This window comes from Hesperophylax consimilis, chromosome 20 (assembly GCF_061612785.1).
Source record: "Hesperophylax consimilis isolate HC1 chromosome 20, BYU_Hcon_1.0, whole genome shotgun sequence".
Classification (NCBI taxonomy): Eukaryota; Metazoa; Arthropoda; class Insecta; order Trichoptera; family Limnephilidae; genus Hesperophylax; species Hesperophylax consimilis.
This window is the reverse complement of record NC_142855.1, coordinates 32710914-32735646: the sequence shown is the minus strand read 5'-3', so window position 1 is coordinate 32735646 and position 24733 is coordinate 32710914. Positions and strand designations below refer to the sequence as shown.

At 33.1% G+C, this 24733-nt stretch overlaps 2 long non-coding RNA genes across 2 annotated transcripts; one reads left to right on the top strand and one right to left on the bottom strand.

Annotated features, from left to right (window-relative positions):
• Positions 1-3577: 3577 nt before the first annotated feature.
• Positions 3578-7182, bottom strand: LOC149414569 (uncharacterized). The gene is made up of 3 exons (XR_016304007.1): positions 6879-7182; positions 3875-4027; positions 3578-3761 (listed from the first exon to the last, which is right to left on the bottom strand). It is a non-coding gene; the product is annotated as an uncharacterized LOC149414569 (long non-coding RNA).
• Positions 7183-9391: 2209 nt separating this feature from the next.
• Positions 9392-12360, top strand: LOC149414568 (uncharacterized). The gene is made up of 3 exons (XR_016304018.1): positions 9392-9504; positions 10065-10193; positions 12227-12360. It is a non-coding gene; the product is annotated as an uncharacterized LOC149414568 (long non-coding RNA).
• The last annotated feature ends 12373 nt before the right edge of the window (positions 12361-24733 follow it).

The window sequence follows — 24733 nt, the reverse complement described above, 5'->3', positions numbered from 1 at the left end:
AATAGAAGCTGCCTTACTTTGCCGAATTTGGACTTCGCAAATTAGTTCATAACGTGGCGAGTAATTTGCGCTCCCATGTAAAAATGTCTATTCATTCAAACGCAGATTTTACTTTTAAGAAGTAAATGGTGATATTATAATGCGAGATGCCTATTTACTGTCAGATTTATTTATTGACGAATCACAGTCAGCCTTACTCCCTTCGTTCTTCAACAGTTGATTTTACCCCTCGCCCTTATCTTCTCGTCCATTAATTCCTATGTCTGTGATATCAACTATTGAAACAAACTCTTCTATAATAGAGAATGATATCATCTTTTTGAAACTTTCCACATAATAGTTGAAATGCTATTGGCTTGCCTACCAATGGACAATATCAGTGGGAACAGAACACGTTAATCAGTTTAATTTTTGACAGATGAATCATCTAAATGCGGTAAAGATGGAAGGTGTATTTTGGTGGTTCAATGAAAAAAACAATTTACATACATGAGATTTTTGTTTAAACGTTGGCAGCCAAAAGCGTGTACGTTCTTGACCTAAGACTTAAAATCCACTTTCGCATATGATTCTGAAGATAAATAATTTATTTGTTTATGATACATACTATCATCGTTTATTAAAAATTAAACATAAAAATATTGCCAGAAACCCCGATTTTAGTGAAGGTCAATCTTTAAAATTGCGTTTACTCAAAAACAAATTTTTGGCAGTTACCAACTGTTAACAGTAACCCAACGATACATAAAATTAAAATTAAATTCTTACGTTTACGAATCGTTATTTAAAAGTGTAAATAATATTTATAAATGTCAGAAAGGCTTTTGATGAATAATCCCAAGAGATTCTGCTTAGAAAATTGAACAATATAAAGGCAATGCGATTAAATGGATTTACAACTCTTCGAAAAAAATCGTCCGCACGTCGTAAACTTCAATTAGGCTAATAGTGATAAAGACCCAGATATAAGACTTCGGAATCCCCCAAGGTACAGTGCTTGGACCGATTATATATCATATACTAACGTCATTTTCTTTCTTCAAATTACTTCATAAGTTGACAATACACTACTAACAATAAATTAAAAACAACTGAAGACATAAACACTCTTTCCTCGTCATTAATCCCTCCACTCAACTATACTAATACTATTGATTTAAATAATTGCCAAATCACACTCATAGATGTCTTTAACTTCTTAAAAAATCTCCACAACAAAACAAGCACTGGTCCTGATGATATTCCAGAAATATTACTGAAGGAATGCAAATTTACTATATCTAAGCCAATTTGTTTGTTATATAACTTGTCTATATATTAGTTTAATTCCGACTTTATCCCTATTATTGTATATTTATTTATTATTTTTGTTTTACGATTTGTGTAACGATATGTGTACAACATTGTAAAATTGTTTTAATATGTTATTTTAAATGTTTTTATATGTTCTTATGATTTCTTATTATATTTTCTTATTTATGTTACCACCATAATACGGGCAATTGCTTAGTTTGGGGTATTAATAAAAAATGAATAAATAAACCACTGTTTCTATTGATTGTATATGTTGTATAAACTATGTATATGTGAAAGCCTTTTTAATAGGCATAAATAAATAATACACACAATATATAATTGTTACATTTTATTTAGCTTTAAAATTTTATATTTTAAATCTAGCATATTTCTATTCTAAAACTACTACAATAATATTCTATTTGATTTTCTCACATTTGAATTTCACAAAATTGAGACATAACCCATGAAAACTGTAAAAATTAAACCTTCCTTAACATTTAAAGGAGGTTCATTGAACAATTAAAGAACTTTATAATAAATATTGTTTCGTATTTTCGATGATTTTTTTTATAGGAAGCCTAAAATCTTTACAGCTTCTCGTAGGATAGCCATGGACTGTACTAATAATAATAAAACTTAATAACACATAATCTGGAAACATTTTATTGTACAATTTAAATATAAATACTTAAGTATTAGAGACTAAACGTTGCAACACACGTACCATATTGTTAAATTATCGAAAAAAGCAAACACTTTGTTACTTGACATTATATAAAATGAAAAAGTTTTTTTTTTGTTTTAAACCACTTCATTTTATTATATACGTCGACCGCATTGTTTAAAACAAAAAAAAATCATTTTAGAATATTGTGTTGGAGTTGCATCGTCTTTATACTAGTATATCTGCTACAGCATTATATAGACCTTATACCTCTGTTCTGAATTATTGCCGTTATGTTAACTTGTGTTTTATTGCTCGGAAAAATTACACTTGTCCAGTAATTCAGGTGGGATTCTAAAGTCTTGTTGTAGGCTGATTTCCTTTTTGTAAGGTCTAATTCAATCTTTATCCTACTTAAAAAGTTATTGTATTACTTAATATTTCAAAGCTATGTTAAGTTTTAATTTGTTATCGATTATGATTCCCAAGTATTTAATTTCTTCTGCTATTTCAATATTTTTGATTGACGGTTTGCATCGGAGACATTACTTACAAAACACCTCACGTCTGTCACTTCACAGAGGTTCAAAACCTCAAAAATAAATATAACGGGACCCTTTAAACTTACATAAAGTAGATTTTGTTCTACGGGTAAACGTCAACCAAAACATTGTTTGGTCAATATGTAAGGAAAGCTGCGAATGAATATAATTTTTGTAGAGCGATCGTATGGCGAGCACACTGTTTGAAACGTATTTTGACGGTACCCTACATAAAAATACGTCTTTTCAGATTTTATTTTGTGTGCTTGAATGGTTGTAGTCGGAACATGAAAAAAAATTCTACTGCGTGAGTGAGTCTGCATGTGTCTTCAAATTTTCATTTCGTGAACTAAGTTTGCAGTCGGGACAAGAAATTTTTTCGTCTCCACGGTGAGTCAGAATGTGGCTCTTCAAATCTCCCTTTCGTGAACTTGAATAGTTACATTTGGAACATGAAAAAGGTTTTTCACCACCGTGAGTCAGCATGTGTGTCTTCAAATTTCCTTTTCGGGAACTTGTATATTTACAGTTGGGACATGAAAAAGTTTTTTCTCCGCGGTGAATCAGCATGTGACATTTCAAACCTCCTTTTTGAGAGAACGAATAGCTGCAGTCAGGACATGAAAAAGGTTTTTCACCACTATGGGTAAACATGTGATTTTTTAGATATCTCTTTGTAGAACATGCATAATTGCAATCAGAACATGAAAAGCGTTTCTCTCCAGTGTGAGTAAACATATGAGTCTTAAGATTCCCTTTGGTAGAGCATGAATACTTGCAGACGAGACATGAGAAAGGTTTTTTTCCACTGTGAGTCAGCATGTGAGTCCTCAAATTTCCATTTCGTGAACATGTATAGCTGCAGTCGGGACAAGAGAAAGGTTTTTCTCCACTGTGCGTCAGTATGTGTTTCTTCAAATTTCCTTTCAGTGAACATGAATAATTACAGTTGGAACATGAAAATGGTTTTTCTCTACTGTGAGTTAGCATGTGACGGTCCAAACCTCCCCTTTGCGAACACGAATAGCTACAGTAAGAACATGAAAACGGTTTTTCTCCTCTGTGGGTAAGCATGTGTATCTTCAAATGTTCCTTTTGAGAAAACGAATAGTTACAGTCGGAACATGAAAAAGGTTTTTCCCCACTATGAGTGCGAAAATGTCTTTCTAATTTCGACCTTATAGAACAAGAGAATTTACAATGGGAACAAGAGAATTTATTTACCCCGGGATACGTCTTCAGGTTTCTCAACAAGTCTGAAAAATATTACGGATAAATTATTAGTACAGATGTTTAAAAAAAATGCTAAAATTAATACATCAATTAGCAAGATTTATGAATTTAAGAAACAGGAAAAGATCGGTTTTACCTGCTATCTGGGTAATCTTTCCAGAGTTTTCTAAGCAATCCGCTTTAACATCAGAGTGATCTACGTTAATTACCGTAGAAGGATTTACCCTTCCATATTCTTCTTGCGGTTTTGGTTCTGACTTGATTGAAGCAGTCTCCACACAAACTCTACCTGGAATAACACAACAAAAATACGTTAGTACGCCAAGACACACCGAGAAATGCACACAGAAAAATGTTCGTCACTTTCACAGAGTAAGAATTTAATTTTTTTCACTAGAACGATTCAAGTTCTTTCAATGTTTCCACTTTCCTTTCAGGCTTTTCTCTCTCTGGTTTCAATTCTGGGATTGGTTTGCAGCAATTTCATCTAATCTCCTCTTCCATTCTTCCCTGTCTTGTGCGGCTCTTTTGACTTCTGCATATGATGAGCAGCGCACGTCCACCAGCAGGTCCTCCAGGTACTCTCGGCGTGGGCGTCCCCTAGAGTTGGTCCCCTCGGTCATACCCTTTATTATGACATGCAAGAGGCCTTCTTGTCGTATATCATGGCCGATCCATCTTGCACGCCTTTCGGACAAGGTCCTGAGCAGGTGCCTTCCGCCTTCGATTCTTTGGAGGACCTCCTCATTTGAAACATGGTCTCTCCAGGAAATTCCTAACAGTCTTCTATAGGACCACATCTCAAAAGCCTCTAGTCTCCGTTTATCTCTTTCGGATAGGCACCATGTTTCGCAGCCGTACATCAAGATACTCCATACATAGGTCTTGATGAGGAGTATTCTCAGTTTTAGGTCTATATTATTGGATTCTAATATTTTCGACCTTTTATTGAATGCAAGCCTAGCCTGATGTATACGGCTGTCAACCTCGCTCTTAGACCGACCGTCCCATGTTATTTTGCTCCCGAGGTAGACAAACTCCTTGGTGTTCTTTAGTGGAACTCCTGACATCTCTACTCTCATCTGATGTTGCATTCGGCCTACAGTCAGCAGCTTTGTTTTGTCTTTATTTATCTTCATGTTGTAGTTGTTTTGAAGAATGCTTTGCATGGTTGTTAAGGCCTCTTGCAGTTCTTCTTCGCTTTCAGCAACCAAAGCAATATCGTCAGCAAACCTTATCATATCCACCTTTTGCCCGTGTATCTTTACACCTTTTCTGTGTTTAGGCTTATTTGTTCGGTTTAGCGAAGCAACATCTAGTACCGGTAGATATTATTTTATCGCTTTTTGAAAAGATCATAATTTTTTAATGGTCTCATGGAAAGCATTGTATCTCCCTTACTATAATGGTGAAAAATATGATCTAAACAGTTTCAGAAAGAAAAAATAATACTCTGAATATTAAAATATAGAAATTAACCGCATAATTTTTAAAATGTAACCAAAGGTTCCGATCACAATTTCAGATAAATTTATGAAAATTTGTAATTTTTTCATCAAATATTTTTGTCTAAAACGATAAAAAATGGAGGTGACAATAATGTTTATAATACATTTGACTATAAAAATATGTGTTTTTTTCGTTATCAGTTCTAAGTTAATTTTTTGTCGGAAAATGTAAAGTGAGCCAATTTTAAAACTTTTTGTGTTCGCATTCAAATTTTAATATTTAAAAAATAATACGTTAACTTCAATGATAAAATTTGAAAGCATATTTCATCAACTTTCAAAAATGGTTTTCAGTTTCTGATACTTTCAGTGATGATAAATTTATTAGTATTTTATTACAAAGCAGAAATACACGCAAATTCCCTGTCATTCGAAAGTTTTTTTAAGAAACGTAACAGATAATATGCCTGAGGGTTAATCTTCAAAAATAACATAGCAACCGTAAAAAATTGAAACCGATAAGCAAATTTTATGCATGAAAAAGGATTGCAATATCAACTATTGGGAGGGAGCGGGTTTTAAAATATTATTGAGCACCTCCAGGTATTAATATTTGTTTCTTAATCGCTGCATTAAAATAAATTCCTCCAAAAATAAAATTTTAAGGTCGGAAGATAAATAAAATGTCTAACATTAAAAAAACTCAAAATTGAATTTAATTTTTCAGTACATCGCACCCGCTAAAAAAACGGTATTATTACAAAATACTTCAAATCACTTTCATAAAGATATAAATACTTGAATAAAACTTATTAACGATCTTAGACTTATAGTTTATTAAGAACCAAACTTATCTTCCGAATTTTTCTCCGACTATTTAAACAGCTGCGTAGAGATCTGCCTTTCATACAACTATCAAACACACAATTTATATATGAGATTTTAGTTTACGATCGATTACATGGATTTTACAACCATACTGTGATAACCTATTCCAACGGATTATAACAGTTCAAATTCCACAATATTTATAGACCTTCAACAATTGTATAATGTCTCAAAATCAATTGTATTATACTCACGAAAAACCGTAAAAAAAGTACCCACCATCCAATACCAAAAGAATTTAGAGTCCCGTCTCTTGTCTTCGGGGAATGTCTCAAATACTTTATCAAAAACAGTGCAGTTAAATTATATGAATATAGAAAACAGGGACCTGAATTTTTTTCCCAGTTTTTATCTTCGATATTTACTCCTCGGTCCAATACAAACCAATATCAAGCCAAAAAAAACAATCAGTAAAAATAATTTCTTTTCAAGTGATTTCTCTTCAAAAATATAGATTGCCGACGTAAAATCGCAACTAGTTCTAGTTACTCTTTTCTACTTCTCTACTATATAATAATAATACTAGACAATTTGTATAGCGCCGCTTTTGTGAGATATCACCTCAAGGGCGCTGCAATATGATAATTTATTTTTGCATCCGAAACTCAAAGCTTTATGAGAACATTTTGTAATCCGATCGATGGCCCTAATTTTTATTGTTATCGCTCTGTTAAATGTTACTAATACATAATATCAACAATAACTTGCGGCTGTAGGTTAGAGAATGCCGACAGAGATAAGACATATTTTCGATTCTATTTTGCGTTTGTATAGCGGTTATTTAACAAAGAGACAACAAGATACCTGTTTTTATTTGGGAAAAGGATTCAGGATTTTCTTTTTTGATAAAAGGATACTCTATATCGATTTCTGTAAGTATCACAGGAACACTCTCTTCCGCACTTGTGCCTGGTTCTATCTTGATGGCGATGGAATCCATGATTTTGCGTACTTTACGATCTGGTAGTTTTGTTTAACTTTAACTTTGCAATGAGGTTGAAGGATTTATTGAGAGAAGTAATTTATTGTTTTCATCCAAGACTAACAAGTTGACGGGAGGAGTAAAACTAAATAACATAACCAACAAAAAATGACAGCTGTCGCTGGGAATAATTTTTTCCATGGATATTACGGAAAAGAAAATGTTTCTTTAGTTTATTTTGAAATCTAAGTGTTGCCATTTTAAATCTAAATTATATAATTTTTTTATTCGTACAGAAAATATTACGAAAATATCTTTGTAGGTAACGAAACTAAGTAATTAATTTATATTTTAAAGAAAACTACGTTTTATTTTTATCTAACTTTTATCAATATTCTAAAAGGCATTTATTTTACGATTTAATTAATTTCGTATTTATTGAAGGTTCTCGCCAAGCCATTCAAACTACCGTTTCGAAATTAATAATAAGCTAATCAATCAGCATTAAAAAATATCATATTTTTATAAGGAGATTTAAAAAAAATACTAATATTTCATCTTCTGCTAATAAGCTTTTTAGATTTTGAAAAAAATATCAATGAAATGAAAAGCACATTTACTTTATTCTAAACGATGCTATTAATATGTTTATACCTATTTTTTATATCACAGATGATAATTACTCAAAATGGTTTAGTAAAAATCTTATCAAAAAAAGCGTACAATTCATCGCGTGATCCTAAATATTATGCAAAATTTTATGAACTAAGAACTGCTGCTTAATATATAGTTATTATCAAAAGGTGCGGGTTCAATTTTCCTCGGCGGCATTGATTTTTACCTGAGAGATTTTTTCAATTTATATGGATATTTCTAGCGAGTATTTAATGCTTATAATAATTTGTTATACTTTGTGCTGTGCATAAAAACCTTGTCTTATAAACATTTGTTAATCATTTAAAAATAATAAAAGGTACGGTATGTATTAACAGAGTGTCATATGTGTGCCGAAGGTCTGAATATTGTTTTAATTGCATTTTTAATAGACCAGAAGAACTAGCAAAAGTTTTAATTCTTATACAGGGTGTATCGGCACGTACCCGACAAACTTTAACCAGCTATTCCTTAGCACATTTGGAGTAAAAATGTTATGGGCACCTTGCTGTCCAGTAACATTTTCTTTCAATTAAAAACAAAAAAATAATAAAAAATCCACACACCGTCACTGTCATAGGAATTGTTCCTCGTGTTCAACAGCTGTTATTAGCAAGTGTGTCAAAAAGTGTCCTCGCTCTTTCGTACACACTAAATAATAATAGTTAAAAATGAGACAAATGGTGCTGTGCCATTTCGTTGTGATTGTAAAAGCGCGCCAATGTAGGTACGTACAATATTCAACGAAACTCGAACAAAATATTGCCAGACGGGTTTTCAAACTTTGATAAAGGATAAAACATTGGTGACATGTGGTGAAAATATGAATAGTAAATTTTTTATTTAAAAAAATGTTACCGTACCGCAAGGTGCCAATAACATTTTTTACTCCAAATGTGCTAAGGAATAGCTAGTTAAAGTTTGTCGGGTACGTGCCGATACACCCTGTATTCTTACTATACCAATAAAACTTTTTTATTTTTCAGAAAACTTTGTTTGTGGGTCCAAAAGCGATATACATTAATGTTTTAATTAAAATCTACTACATTTTACTTAGACAATTTTATTTCCCCAGCGGCTGAAGATATTGATTTTTAAATGCCCCTTTGTTGAACATGGATAGTGGCAGTCGAGACATAAAATAGGTTTTTCTACATTATAAAATTTGACTTTATTGAGATTTCTTCCGATAGCATAAATAATTATTGTCGGGACACGAATTAGTTTTTTTCCACTGTGGGTAAACATGTTGCTTTTAAGATTTCTTTTTTTTTTAATGAAAATTTAATATAAATCAATAGAATAATAAAATTATTAATTCTTGAAGGACGAAACAGCAGTAATAAAAATAAAAACAAAAATTCTTGCAGAACTTAAAATAATAATATTATTTAATTTCCACAGACAAACAATTGAAGAAAATAATCATAAAAGTCATCAGTTCCTACATAACCCGAATTTTTTTTGCTTGCGGTTGATTTAAAATGGCAGCACTGGAATTTCATCAGAAAGTCGATTTTTTCTTAATTCTGTAATTTCTATGGAAAAATCTCCAAATGCTTGCTGTCACTTTTTTGTTGGTTATGTTATATTGGCTTTACTCATTTCTTGTATTTGTATACCACGCACTAAAGCGAACTATCCTTCTCCCAAGAAATCTTTTAACATCATTATAAAATTAAAGTGAAACAAAATTACCAGATCTATCACGTAAAAGCATGGATTCCACCGCCATCAAGTTAGAACCAGGCACAAGTGCGGTAGAAAGTATTCCTGTGATACTTACGGAAATCGATATAGACTATTCTTTTATTAAAAAAGAGTGCCTGGAATCCATTTCCCATAAAAAATCAGGTATTTCATTGTCTTTTTAGTACATATCTGTTATAAAAACGCAAAATACAATGGAAAATAAAACTACTAGTTTTTACTTGGTTGTATCGACATGCTCATACCTACATGTCTTTCCTACAGATGTTTTCTGCTGGGTAATGTTACTTTTATTTTTTACTTTTTTTGAGATGTCTGGCCCCTCACGGGAGCCTCCTTCCTTCGCGGTGTGCAGACCATGGAACTATATCACCCGTCGGTTGGGAAACGTTGTGAGGGTGTCTGGGAAGAAGGCGTCGGTATGGACTTCTGTTGTTCAGACCTTGAAGAAGCCTGAATTAAAAATACATATTTTGAAGTTAGAGAGTTCCACATACAAATCGTTTTTCCCAAAAACTTTTCGATAAAGAAGTGGACATTAACTATAAACGGCTTATTGAGACATGCATAATGAGACCGTGAGCACATTAATACAATCACGCTAAAAACCTTACTTAAATTTTCAATGATATTGTGAGATGTGTTTATCACGTTTGTTGGTTTAATTTTGTTAATTTAATTAATTTAGTATTATCTCTTAACAGGTGAAATTGGTTCAACGGAGCCTTCAAATCTAGAGGGAATCACCAGCAAAGCAAGTGAAATTGTTTTAGAGGTCCCAGCTCTTAAAAAGGAATGTTTTAAATCTTCTGAAAGAATTCACCGAACGGCGGGTAAGCCCAGTTTTCTTGATGAATTTTACTATAAAGTCGCATATCCATCAGTCTTCAAATAAAGGTTCAGGCTAATTTAAAAGGATAATCAACCATACAGTTAGAACCATCCGGAAAGTTGGAGAACAGGGCTGGAACTGTATTCTTGTATGGCCAGTTGCAATAAGGAACTTTAGTTGCGGGCAATAGTTGTGTCGATTTCCGATAAATAAAAGCCATCAGTGCTTAATTAATACAAATTGTTAAACAAACGTTGAATGACACTTTTTTGTTATTATTATTTTTTTAATCTTTCCTTATTCAGGGACATGGATATTACAGTCATGAGGTATGTTTGGATTACCAAGCTTGGAACATGCCCGTCTTGTGGTTTTATTACTGTGATTTTATTACTGTTTTACTATATTTACAGTACATTAGAATAATATATCAAGTATAAAATATAGAAGAAATTAAAATAAGTATAAAAATTATATAATTTTAAAGAAAATAAGGAGTATATAGTTTAAGAGAATATATGTAGTTTACAATTAAAATATATATCAATAAAATTTACGAAATCTATGTACTTATATGAAAAAATTAACTAGTTGATATTTTAAGTGTGAATTTTATATCAAAAGATTAAAATATAAAGGAATTTAAAAAGAGTAAAAAAAGTATTGCATATAAGACATAGTAAGGGGTAAAGAATTAAAAAAATATATATATTTATAAACAGGAAGTTAGTAAAATTATATCTACATATATATAAAATTATATCTATATATATATATATATATATATAGCAACGAAGTGAGTATGTATTACTAGGTTAACAAATGTAAAAATATGTATAACTGTTTATAAGTATGTGCGAGTGCATAGGATCATATTAAAAATCAAATGTTTGTACCAAATGTCGATATTATTCAACAAATTACACAATTTCATTGATTAATGTTTTTATGATATCAAAATTTCATGATTTTACACTCACTTGTGATCTGCCGTCAAAATGACGGTCGCTGTCTTTCTATGTATGGAGCATAAAATTATTCCCAGCCGAATAACGCAATCACTGAAATAATCGGAAAAATTCCATTTCTATTTCTTTCATTCTAATTATTATATACGAGTAATAATTGTATTATTATATTACAGAATTAGCCACGCGTTTCCGTGGCTCATTCTGTCTGTGCAGATAGAGTAACAATAGCGCGTGTTGATTTTACGTCCACCAGATGGCCCTGTTTAAAAAAACATGTATGTGCAATAGATTACGCTGTTTTAAAATCTGTCATGGTTTATCTGTCAGAAGTGAAATCTATATGTCATATATAAAAAACACAAGCGTATTCAAATATGACGTCATTTTAAAGTTTCAAAGCAATGTTGAAGAACTTTCGGAGATTTAAGATTTTGAACAAACGAACAAATTTTTATTTAAATAGATAGATTATATCGTACATCGTTTGAATCAGGGGCATAGAAAGCATGTAATAGAAGGAGATTTGTATTAAGGAAATTTCATCATTTTATAGCAATTGTTTTATTTTTAGACAATAATACCATTTTTAATTGCCAATGTTAAAATAAGCCGTCGTTTGATTTTTATTAACATTACATTATTTTTATTTTCATTTTCGAAATATACTGTCATATATATAAAATGTTGCGATACATATATAGCCCATGGAATAGATATAAACCGAGTACTCTAAGCTCTGCACGGAAAATTTCCAAATTTTACTATTTTTTTTATATCGATTCCTTCCCCTCACCGACTTGTGAATCGACGCGAAGGCCTAAAGTAAATTAATATTTGTTGTAAGTAGATAGGTACATAATGATCACCAAAAATATTTTTGTCGTGTCTTTTGTGTTACCAGTTTTATCAATAGTGTAGTTATTAAATTAATTTACTCGAAATATCAGCAATATTATCATGACCAAAAAAGTTATGACAGAGCTATTGTTCAAAATTTACTTTGATTTTTGGTGATTTCCATTTAATTTACTGTACTTTAATTCTTTATTCGTGATTTTTTCAGACTTAAAGAAAAACCGGAAGACGCATCCTGGAGAAAAACGACACTCTTGTCCCTATTGTAACTACTCCAGCTCTCATAAGACAACGTTTGAGCGCCATTTGCGCACCCATACGGGAGAAAAACCTTATTCATGTTCGTACTGCAACTACTCATGTTCTAAAAACGAAAATTTAAAACGCCATATGCTTACCCACACCGGAGAAAAATCTTATTCATGTTCCATCTGCAGTTATTCATGTTCTCTAAAGGAATATTTAAAATTTCACATGTTTACTCATACTGGGGTGAAACCTTTTTCATGCTGTTACTGCAGCTATTCATGTTGTAAAATGTCAAATTTGAAACGTCACATACTTACCCATACTGGAGAAAAACCTTTTTCATGTCCCTACTGCAACTATTCGTGTTCTGAAAAAGCACATTTAAAAAGTCACATTCTTACCCACACTGGAGAAAAATCCTATTTATGTTCCTACTGCAGCTATTCTTGCTCTCGTAAGAGATATTTAAAAGTTCACATGCTTACCCATACTGGAGAAAAACCTTTTACGTGTCCCGACTGCAACTATTCATGTTCTCAAAAGAAACATCTAAAATCTCACATGCTAACCCATGCTGGAGAAAAACCCTTTGCATGTTCCTACTGTAGCTATTCGTGTTCCCTAAAAGGAAATTTAAAACATCACATGGTGACCCATACTGGGGAAAAACCTTTTTCATGTTCCTTTTGTAGCTATGCATGTTCTCGAAAAGGAACTTTAAAACGTCACTTGCTTACCCACTCTGAAGAAAATAATTATTCGTGTTCTGACTGCAATTATTCATGTTTTCGAAAGGGTAGTTTAAAAAATCACATGTTGACTCACAGTTCAAAACAACCATTCATTTGATACTATCAATGCCAAACCTATTTAATTTTAATCATCAACATCGCTTCTCCCGTTTTTTCGACGCCGGCCCACATTCCGGTTGGATCGTGCAGGAGGTAACCAGCTTGTTCAGAGAAGTATAAGTTTATTTTATAAGAGAGATGTCGCTCCTTGAACACGCAAAGTAACATTATATTTTTTGTTTTTTTTAGTATTTTAATTTTGTTGTTAATAAGGTGAGTCAATTTCGACAAATATGGTATTATGTTTTTCTAATAGAAGAAACCTTAACAAGCTAGAAATCATTATTTTTTTAATGATAAACTAATGTTTATAAGACGAGGTTTTTATGTATAGCATAAAGGATAACAAATAACTATAAGCAAAAATTAGTCGCCTGAAATATCAAAACAAATTGAAAATATCTCCCGAGTAAAAATAAATGCCGCCAACGGGAATTGAACCCGTGCCTTGTGATGTCCGGTCAGGTGCTCTGAAACCACTGAGTTATGTCGGCTTGTTGGCGGCATTCATTTTTACTCGGCAGATATGTTCAATTTGTATTGATATTTCAGGCGACTAATTATTGCTTATAAGCTAGAAGTAATTTATGACCGCGGAGGTTCATTCTTAGGAAAGGTAAATTTACAAACCGAAATCAAATGAGAGAAAATGTTTCACTATCCGAATGCCTAAATACTTTTTGGATACCTATTATTACGAGACTATGTTAATAGAGTAAAAATTAAAAAAAAAAAAAAACAGAGTTACAGAACTGCATAATGTATAGAGGACTTAAAATGTATAATTCGATGCCTGAAAAAGAAAGATAAATAAGTATGTTTAAAAAATAATGTTAAGTTTGCTGTAAAATATTAAAAATACTAATTATGATCATGTTATGCTGAAAAATGACCTTTATATGCTTTGTAACTGATGTAGTCAAAATTATAAATTTTAAACGTTAATAAATAATGTTTTATTACAACTTTCACTCGAAATAAATCCCGAAAGTATTATTTATATTCCATTAATAATTTTAATTTGAAAGTTTGAAGTTTTTACCATAAGATAGCCCGCAGGTTCTGCAAATCTAGCAATACCATTAAAAAATACTGTTCAACGCATTCTGTACTGGCCTGTATACGTGTGAGACATCGTGTCTCTACCGAACTTGCTCGATGGAACGACTCCGAATTCAATATAATGACGCCTGTAGATGCATATCAGGCCTTCATTGGCTTAAGTGCCCTGAGAGAATCCAATTCAAACTCTGCTGGATGGTTTTCAAAGCCGTACATGACATGACGCCACCCTACTTGTCGGAACTGTGCATTCCAAGCGATGTTAATATTTGGCTAGTAACCCTACGATCAGCATCTTCAACAGCCAAAGGTAGACTCTCAGTATCTAAGCGCAATCCCAATACCAATTTTGGAGACCGGGGTTTTGCAGTAGCAGAACCAACAGCTTGGAACAAACTACCTTCACATTTTCGAAAAATCGACAGCTCATCTGAGTTCAGAGCAAAACTAAAGAATCACCCTTTCGAATTGTCGTGTCCAGGGGATTTTTCTCTTTGACTACTTACAGAAATGTAATAATCCTTTATTATTATTACATTATAACTATTTTTGTAATATTTTATACCTTACCACTGACACCACGGGCAGAAATCTTAACAATCTAAATTTGTAAACGTAAATATGTACCTATGTTAGTCGTAAATCTATAGTGCCGTAGTTGTAAGTCACATAGCGTCATTGTGTAAATAACAACTCGGTCATAAAAATAAGTTACTAGTTAAAGGTGTTAGTTGTAAATCATTAGACATTGATTTTAGTTATAAACCACTAGTTATAAGTCACTAGCTATTAAACTAGTAATAAGCCACAAGTTATAACATATATGTCTAAATCATAGGAATACATTAAATGTATAAACTAATTTTAAGCGCCATTTTGGTGATTTTGTCGCGAAAACGGTGCTATATAAATAATCCAATCATTATTATTATTATTAATATAGATTATTTTCAGTCAACGTCACTTCAATTCAGCTGGTCACCATCAATTTTAAAGAAAAAAAAAATTACTATGGAAATAGAATTTTTGTCTTTTTTATTTATATATTTTATATGTTTAATTTGTATAATTTTTTTTTGTTTTCAACAGAAAATGTATATTTAGTAATAATCTGATCTGATTACTGAATAATATGGCTTTCATAAATACTAGTAAAAGAATACTATTGACAAATTCAAATAAATTAATTTTGCTTTGAAGAAAACCCAATTCTTCTATATTTAATATCCTATTTCCTGTTCTAATTGGCAACAACCTGTATGCTTGAAACTGAATACAGAAACATTGCTACGTATGATTAACTAAATTGATCCAAGCATTTTGATAAAAATATCTTACCGAGCTGCAGAGGATGACAAATATTCAAGAGTAATCTTAAGAAGGATGACGTAGCTGTCATACAACTCGCTTCCTGATAAATAGACCAGGAGAATATCACTCAGGATCTTCTTGGATCGTACATATCATCTTTTGAAGATCAACCAAGGTTACGCTGAAAAAACCCGCATAAAATAATCTCAAGATTTCTTAAAATGACCTCAATTATGAAAGCTAACTCAAGAATATATATAAACAACAAAATAATATACAAAATTTATCACTTAACAGGTGTTCCATAACCCGAAAACTGTTGTATTTAAAAATTACCGTGACATTTAGTGAACATAAATATTGCAAAACTCTATTTAAAGTAACAATAACTATTTGAAAATACATAAAGAATAACTGTTTTCAAACATAAATTTCAACTAAAGTTTATCAGTTATTTTATGAAACATAAATTGTTTTCCTTGCAGCCCAAAAACAAATCAGCAACGTTGAACGAGAAAATGGTGAAAAGACATTAATTAAAATTTAATATAAAATTATCACGTTTAAACTTAAACTGTTAGGGCGAAGCTTAATGCCAAATCACTATTTTGATTAATCTTTATAACAAATTGGTGTACATTATGAATACCAAAAAATATGCTTTAGATAAATTGAAGGTTTTCCAATCACTTCGCTTCAGTAGAATACAAATAAAAAATAAATTACTCAATTAAAAATATAAATGTAAGCTACTAAACAAAATATTTTTTCAATAGAAATGTATGAAAGCATAAAGGAAACAACTTTAAAAAAAATATTATTATATCTAAGATTATCTGTGACAGCTTCACTTGATTAACTTTTTTTCTTTCTAAAAAATTATTTAAAAAAAAAATAAAAACTAAAATATGATTTAAGATTTTCACGGCCAAAAGTATTTTTGTTATTTGTTTTGGGGGTGTTATGCCGTGTTTCGCTAACTCCTTCTTTAGCCAACGTTTCGGACAGCATTGCAGTGTCCATCATCATGGTGTCATGGTGGTGTCGATTTGAATGCCTATTACCTACAATATAAGGTATACCAAGAATCTACACATTTTTGGCTTGTAGTTTCCTCTTAAATGTTATTGAACTTGTCAACGCTGGAAGGATGATAAGGATCACTACTGCCTTCAGATTTCAAGGTTTTTGCCATAGACATATGAATATTAGTAGACCTGCCCTAAGTGATTAAAAGCGTATTATTCCCCATTCCTCATACCGGTTCCATTGGAGCCGGCTGGGCTCGCGTATGGCTTCCCGTGAATCTTGAGAATGTGACGCCATCATTCTTGTTCGAACTAGCGTCGAGCTATGGTCGAGGCATTTTACGAAATAACACGGCAAAATGGTTGCTTGTGATATGAAAACTTGTAAAGATAGATGTGAAAAAGAGAATAAACCCAATTGTCGTATTACATTCCATAAGTAAGCATTATTTTACTTTATTTTAAGCTTAATCACACCGTATTATATGGATCAGTTATAGAAACATATACTATCACATCACAATGTAGCGATTCTCAAGTGTGCTCATCGTTGTTTACTGGGGTAAGTGAATTATGAAACATTTGTAAAAGTGTCTTAACTAAATACTCTGAAACTAACTACGACTCTGAAAATAGAAGAAATTTACTTTGCCGAATTTGGACTTCGCAAATTAGTTCATAACGTGGCGAGTAATTTGCGCTCCCATGTAAAAATGTCTATTCATTCAAAAGCAGATTTTACTTTTAAGAACTAAATGGTGATATTATAATGCGAGATGCCTATATCCTGTCAGATTGATTTATTGACGAATCACAGTCAGCTTTACCCCCTTCGTTCTTCAACAGTTGATTTTACCCCTCACCTTTAATTTCTAGTCTATATATTCTTATGTCTGTGGTTTTTGCAAATATTGTAAATAAATTATTTTTATCCATCACTTATTATTATCTATGAAGGCTGGAACTTCGCCAGGACCAATCACAGAAGATGGACGTTTCGGACCAGCATTCTTCTTCCTTCAGACAGAGACTTAATTCCCATTTCGCTAAAAGACGGTCTCGCGCTATTTTAGAGCGAGACAGATACACCGTATTCATTTCGCTATAAATCGCTGGCTCTGCGCACTGCGCAGTTGGCCGCAACAGCAAACAACTAGCCGAGACATGTCTGCAGCATGGTTCAGAAGAAATGAATATTACCAATTGATTAATTTACTGTTTTCAAGTTTAATTTGTAGAACTCCATTATATATTTTTAATTTCTTTTATGTACACAATAATATTATAATTCAATTTATAAAAACAGTTTATTTATAAACAAGTTCTGCTCTGTAATTATTATCACGTGTGACAGCTGTTTCGCCCTCTGAAGGCATTATCAAACTGTGGCATTCCCACTTATTGTATAAAAGTGATCAAATTATTTATATCTATAGCTTACATAACTAAGACATGTTTTGTTGACTTTCGCCCCAAACGGCGGACATCACTTTCAACGATTAATGGATTTCACAGCGTTTTACGGCATCTTTTAATTCGGTAAATATCTCTCACATGTTGAGAAGATGACGGTTGACCGATACTCGGCATTTAACGCTAGCTGTGTTCTGTTGCACAAAAATCATGCGCGGACACAACTGGTGTGTGCTCTAGCTCTGTGATTGGTGGAGCCGAATGTAGCTATTGATGTAACGTAATAGGTTTTACAAACGTAACGGAACTGGTGAAAATCCATCCCTCCCACTGCAATTTCATATGATGTTTTGAGAGGTCAAAACCTCTCTCTCAACCAGTCTCTCACGACCTGGCCTGCCACGCAAACGCATCCATCACCAAGACCCTGAAATACCACTTTGGATGACCTATGGCAGAGGTGTTGGTTTTCCAGTAAATTGTTTGTGGGGCGGCGGTATCCATACCTGCTTGCCAAAGCGGTGACTTTCCTGTGACATTATCGTTTGACCGCAAGAATTAATTTCTTTCCTCATTTTTGCGATTTAAAAGAGCTATCTCACTTTGTCAGATTCTTTTTCGGCGGGAGTGTGTTTAATTCCAGAAGTTGTCAACAGATATCACTTTGATTTTACCATAGCAACTGTTTACCATAACAATTTTGTTTTACATGTCAATTTAGTATATCCTTGTTTTACCATGATAATCGCTGTTCTTTTGTTTTCTGTTAGCATTTTCTCGGTGCAAATTTTCTAACTCCGCAATAAACAGCTTGTGACCGAAGCGTCCTTATATTATAAAAGAAATTGGACTGGAAACTGAATGATAGTAAATAATTGAAATTAAACACCAATATTTAACAATATTACATACGGAAAATCTATCGAATCTGTGCGAAAAAATACAAATCTCTAGATTGACAATACTATATAATGTAACGATACAGGCATCTAAAAAACTAATGTCATTAGCAATAATTTGATAAATGGTAATAAATAATAATGTTTAAACTAAAAACATTGTAATGTGTGAATGGGAGAGCGTTTGTACAAGCGAGATGGAATGCGTCCCAGTCGATAAAAACAGTGTGAATGCGTGTATCGTCTTCTTTCCCACGTTGTCACCTCCCCAATTATGTAATACCGGATTAACAACGACCCACATCGTCTCATTTGGATATCAAACAATGCTTCCGCAAACATTACACTATGTGAATATTCTTTTTTCTTTCTCTGTACAATATAATAAATATTACAGCTTATTTTATATTTCGGTTACCTCAATTGATTATTTTTCTTCTCTACCTATTACCAACTAAGCCTTGACTAACGCATGCTGTGAACATTTTAACAAAATTTGACTGTTGCGATGAGTCGTTCACGAACGAGCCACACAATCTAGCTTGCTCTTTTTGATAAGGCGTATTTGTATGACTCCCGGTAAACCGAAAGCGGTCACCTTTTTTATCAGGCGATATTTTAGAAAAAACAGCCCATTGAAATTAACCAAGCATTAATTGTTATTACATACTCAGAGACTTGAATGGCTTCTAACAGTCCGACATCTGGACTTGGACCTACATTAGGGTGGAGTGACATTGCAAAAATCAAATCTCGGTATTGTAATAGCTGCCAAAAGATGCTTCATGTCATTCATATTCTCGTAAAAATACTTAAAAAAATCTAAACATATGTCTTCATTCAACAACCTAGCGATTTCGTAACGTAAAAAACGTAAATTTAGCCTTTTTTTCCCAAAATCTGAGTACTGTCTCAAAAATATAAAATAATATCCATTACTTTCAATTGAATTTACCTTATTGAACATTACATGTTTTATAAAAAAAAAACACTGCATAAATTGCTGTTAAACCAGTGAGAGAGAGTTTGTGAGCGCTGTGGAGGTGGGGGGGATAATTTCGCTCCTATTGTTTCGTCGCAGATACTAGATGCGACTTGCATCTAGTTTCGTTTCGGCTACCGCTGACCGTAGACGTGTTAGAATCCTTGTCCGATTAAATTTTAACACATATAATTGTTGTGAAAATGAATGCAAATTACACGAGAAGCAAAATTTTATGTCCAATATTCGGGGCACCAACTGAAATGAACTCTCAATTGTTACCTACTGTCTCAGAAGTGATTAAACATTATTTATTTGTTCTTACGATATGAGCGTAATCTTAACTCTACAAAAAAACCGTCAGTATTCGAAATAAAATGTGTTATATCTGCAATTGTTGAAGGAATTTGGAAGCGCGCTTCTATTCCCATTGTTTCACACAATCGAGTGATGAAACTGATCCAAGATCATTGTATTATTATGTTAAGTTTAATTCTTATAAAATCAAAATGAATAAACTTTTCGATATTGCTTCATGCAAATGTAACAATCTGAATATGTGTTCCTGGGAAAAGACGCGCAAGGTTCCCACCAAAGAACAAGCATTCCTTGAAGACCAAAGATCCTCGAGAAAAATGATGCTGGGAGCAATAGACACCGACACAATAAAAAAATTACATCGGAAAATGAGGATGCAAGCTCGTTTATCTGAACTTGCTTCGAAGGTCAGCTCATCTAAAGCATCAGCGACAAAACCACGTCAACCCTTTTTTGATGAAAACCAACAATTTTCTTCACATTCTTCTCAACCTCCAGAAAATTCCCGTATGATGTTAAAACTCCCCACTTTGGCCAGAATCTGCGATCAGTGTAGTTTGTCAGACAGGTCGGCATCAGCTGTTGCAAGTGCTACATTACAAGATTTTGGCATAGTAACCGAAGACGACTCTAAAATGGTGATTGATAGGAGCAAACTCAGACGAGCTAGACAAACGTGTCGCACTTCTTTAATAAAAACATGGCAGATGTCGTCGGAGTCAACAAAAATTCGAGGTCTATATTTCGATGGAAGGAAGGATAAAACACTGTCTCAGGAAAAAATAGGGGATAGATAATTATCATCGGAGAACGATTTCAGAAGAACATTATTCCATTTTATCTGAGCCGGGGTCTCAATATGTTGGACATGTTACACCATCATCAGGAACTGGCAAAAACATCGCAAAGAGCATGTTACACCATTTAAAAGTGAACGGTTTTAATTTGAATGATTTATCAGCGATTGGATGTGATGGGACTGCTGTCAATACAAGCAAAAGAAATGGAACTATTAGATTCATGGAATTGGAATGAGGTCATCCGTTACAATGGTTTATCTGTCAGCTGCATGCAAACGAACTTCCCCTTCGCCACTTGTTTCAACACTTAGATGGTGCTACAACAGGACCTAAAGGGTTTTCAGGACCTATTGGAAAACTTCTTTCAAGCAGCTCTGAAAACACCGTTTAAATTATTCACCAATACACTTTGAGATGCACAAACTCAACGCAGAGGAATTGAAAAATTTGAGCACGGACCAAAAATACTTGTACGAAATATGTTTTGCAGTTACAACAGGTCACCAAATTTAGGAAACCGTCATCCAGGGGGTCAAGCACAGAAAATTCGATAACTTTACAATATCGGATCGACAGACGTAACTTCCGACGAGTTTATATCAATACCCCCTAGCATGTAAAAGCTATCGGTAACTATATCAATATTGATAACGCAATAAATAAGAAATCGATATACGCTGGCAATACTGAAGCAGTTGTCTATGGATCGCTTCTCAAACGTCAAACGTCAAACTTCAACGGTTACCAACGGCTTTACGTATTATCTACAAAAATCAACTTATTATGATGTCGAAGTCAAATGAATCAATGTAAGTTATTTATTTATCTTGTTTATATGGGATTATCAATAAAGATGTGCTTGTAGACATTCAGAATGCTTCGTCATTCGTCAATTCGTCAGCCGAGCAGTGGAAAACAGTGAGTATTTCAACTTACCTAAACAAACTGGCTTTTTTTTTACGAAAATGCCGGACTTCTAATCTAATCTATCATGAAGACACTTAATATAAGTCCGTAAAACACTTTTAAGCTGATATTATTTTTGTTCTTTTCAGACATGGCGTGATTTAAAGTGTAAGTCGCGGGCAAAAAACGCCGATGCCAAGCGAGCTGCTCTCAGAACTGGAAACACTGTTACCATACCGGTATTAAGTGACATCACTCAAAAAGTGATTAGTATCATTGGCAGAGCCAGTTCTGAGGGCAGTGGAGTTCCCGAAAGCTGCATAGGAGAGGGACCAGAACAACTTGTGCTGGATATTGAGGTCACTAATGTCTTAGAATGTTAATATAATATATATTTGCTGTCAAAATGGAAGTTATCGTTCATCATCAATGCCAATTATTTGTGTTTTATAGTACTCCGATCAGCAGCTCTTCACGCCTCAGCCCAGTGTAGGGATGGAAACTGGGCTGAGAAGTCAACCCAACCCAGCCAAGAAGAGGAAGCTAGCTGCTACGCCAGATGTCGGCTGTCGTATGGCAAAAGCTCAAGAAGCCAGCAACAACATCTTTAAAGAGCTTGTGGCAGTCGCCAACAGATTTACAGATGTTTTTGAGGTATTTCCTACATATTTCTTTTTGAATCACTCCCAAGTAATTTCAAATTAAGTAAAATTTATGAATTGTTATTTATAATTTCAGAGTTCAGTGGCAACCTTTCAAAGTTCAGCGGCGGCCTTCTTATTCTCATTAACTTACTAATTAACCATCACGCCGTTTCCCGCAGGGGTAGGCAGTACCAGTATAAAGGATGTACCGCCAATCAACTCGGTCTTGGCACACACTTCTTGCCTCTTTCACATTCATACATCGTCTCATAAATTAATGTCATCATATACAATGTAAAACGAAAATACGTCGATGTAAAAAAATGGTCTCATCGGTAAATTAATGAATTATTATCTATCGTTTCAGAGGTACACTGCAGCACAAGAAGAAAGGGTTGACATACTCCGACAACAGATATTGAGGTATTACAGTACATATTTCATATTATTATGATGTCACTTGAATGATTGAGTATGTCTCAAGAGAGGCACGAGAAACACGATAATTAAAAGTTCATGAAGCGAGGCTAGCAGCCTACAATGGAAAGCTGGTACCTACTCTAATATATATATATATATATATATATATATAGCAGTGAGGCATGGAACTGGCAGAGGAACGATGAAAGTATAATGAATGAAATCTCTAATAATACACTTTTCTTTCTATTTCTAGACCAACAGATCCAGTACCATCGACTTCCCATAACTATTCATTGCAGTTGGAATCTGAAGACGAGGAAAATTCAATTTAATTTTTATGTGTGCCATTTGTTCCAATATCTCTGTTTTACTTGTTCATTAGAATAAGTTTTATTTTATTTATTAAGTTAAGAAATATACATATTTCGCTTTATTAACTTAAGTACACATTTTATATAAGTACATTTCAATTTTGTTCACTAATTTTAAAATCAAACGGTTTTCTTAAATATATTAATTCTATTACTGTTTTCAAGCTATCGGGAAGGAGATTGTATACGTGTACACCCTCATAGCCTGTATTTCTTTTGCCACTTTCAGTCTTTGGTGAATTTGAGTATATGTAATTTGTTATGTACTTGTATAGTGTTCAATGACTTGTAATGTTTACATAAATGTTGTATTTGTGTGTATGAAGCCATTTTGGTTTTTGTAGATTTATAGACATATGTTTTATTCATACAGTTTTAGTAAAATACTTTTTTTATGTGCTCCCGTCTGGAGCCAGTGAGACCATGGTATCCCCAATCGGGGTATGTTGCGAGGCTGAAGGTAGTGGGGAAAGGAAGGAGATAGGGAAGAGGAAAATGGGGAATTAAAAAAATACACAGTTTAGCAAAAATAGTAATTATGTAATCACATAAATATGAAATATTATCTTATCATAGTAACAAGATGTTAGAATCTGTCTTAAATGTAGCAGCTAGATTTGAAATTAGACAAAAATATCATTATGTAAGGTAATTAACAATTAGTCTCACAAAATTTGAAATGTGTTTTTGGCGGGTTCAGTGGTCAGTGAGAATCTTCTTCAGCAATGCGGGCACAGGCAGTTCTTCATCCAAACATTAAAAATAGAAATGACACACAAATTGTATTTGTTTATTGTTGCTTTACTTTCTTTCAAGTTTTTTTTATATTTAATAGTAAATGATTGAAATGTTTAAACTTTGTTTTATTAGATGGGTAAGATGAGTTTATTAATTAGAGAAGTACTTCCGAACGACTTGATCTCTCACTCCGCGGGCTGCTACTACTCTGCTGACATCTTCAGCCTGGTTTAATAGCTCAATCTCTTCTATCACGATATTATCAATAAATTCATCTGTTAATCTGAAATAAAACGATTATTATTTTGAATTGTTGCTTTACTTTCTTTAAATGCATTTCATTTAGTTAAATAAGGAAACTGACTTATAGTGCTTCATCATGTTGTATAAAATAGCACATGTAGTGATTATTTGACCAGCAACTTCTGGCTCGTAATGGAGAACTCTATCTTTCCTAAGGCAACGGAATATAGCCTTCCATGCTCCAAATAGACGTTCTATGCAACATCTCGCCTTACAGTGCGCCTTTGTATATTTGTACTCTGCACTTCCCTCAGCTGCATCAAATATTGGGGTCATGAGATAAGGTTCCAATGTGTACCCGGAGTCACCTGATTGAAACATAAACACCCATTACAATAGGTATATATAACTACTAAGTTATGGATTGTTGAAATATAATATAGTATAATACCTAGCAAGAAATACGTCCCAATTCTA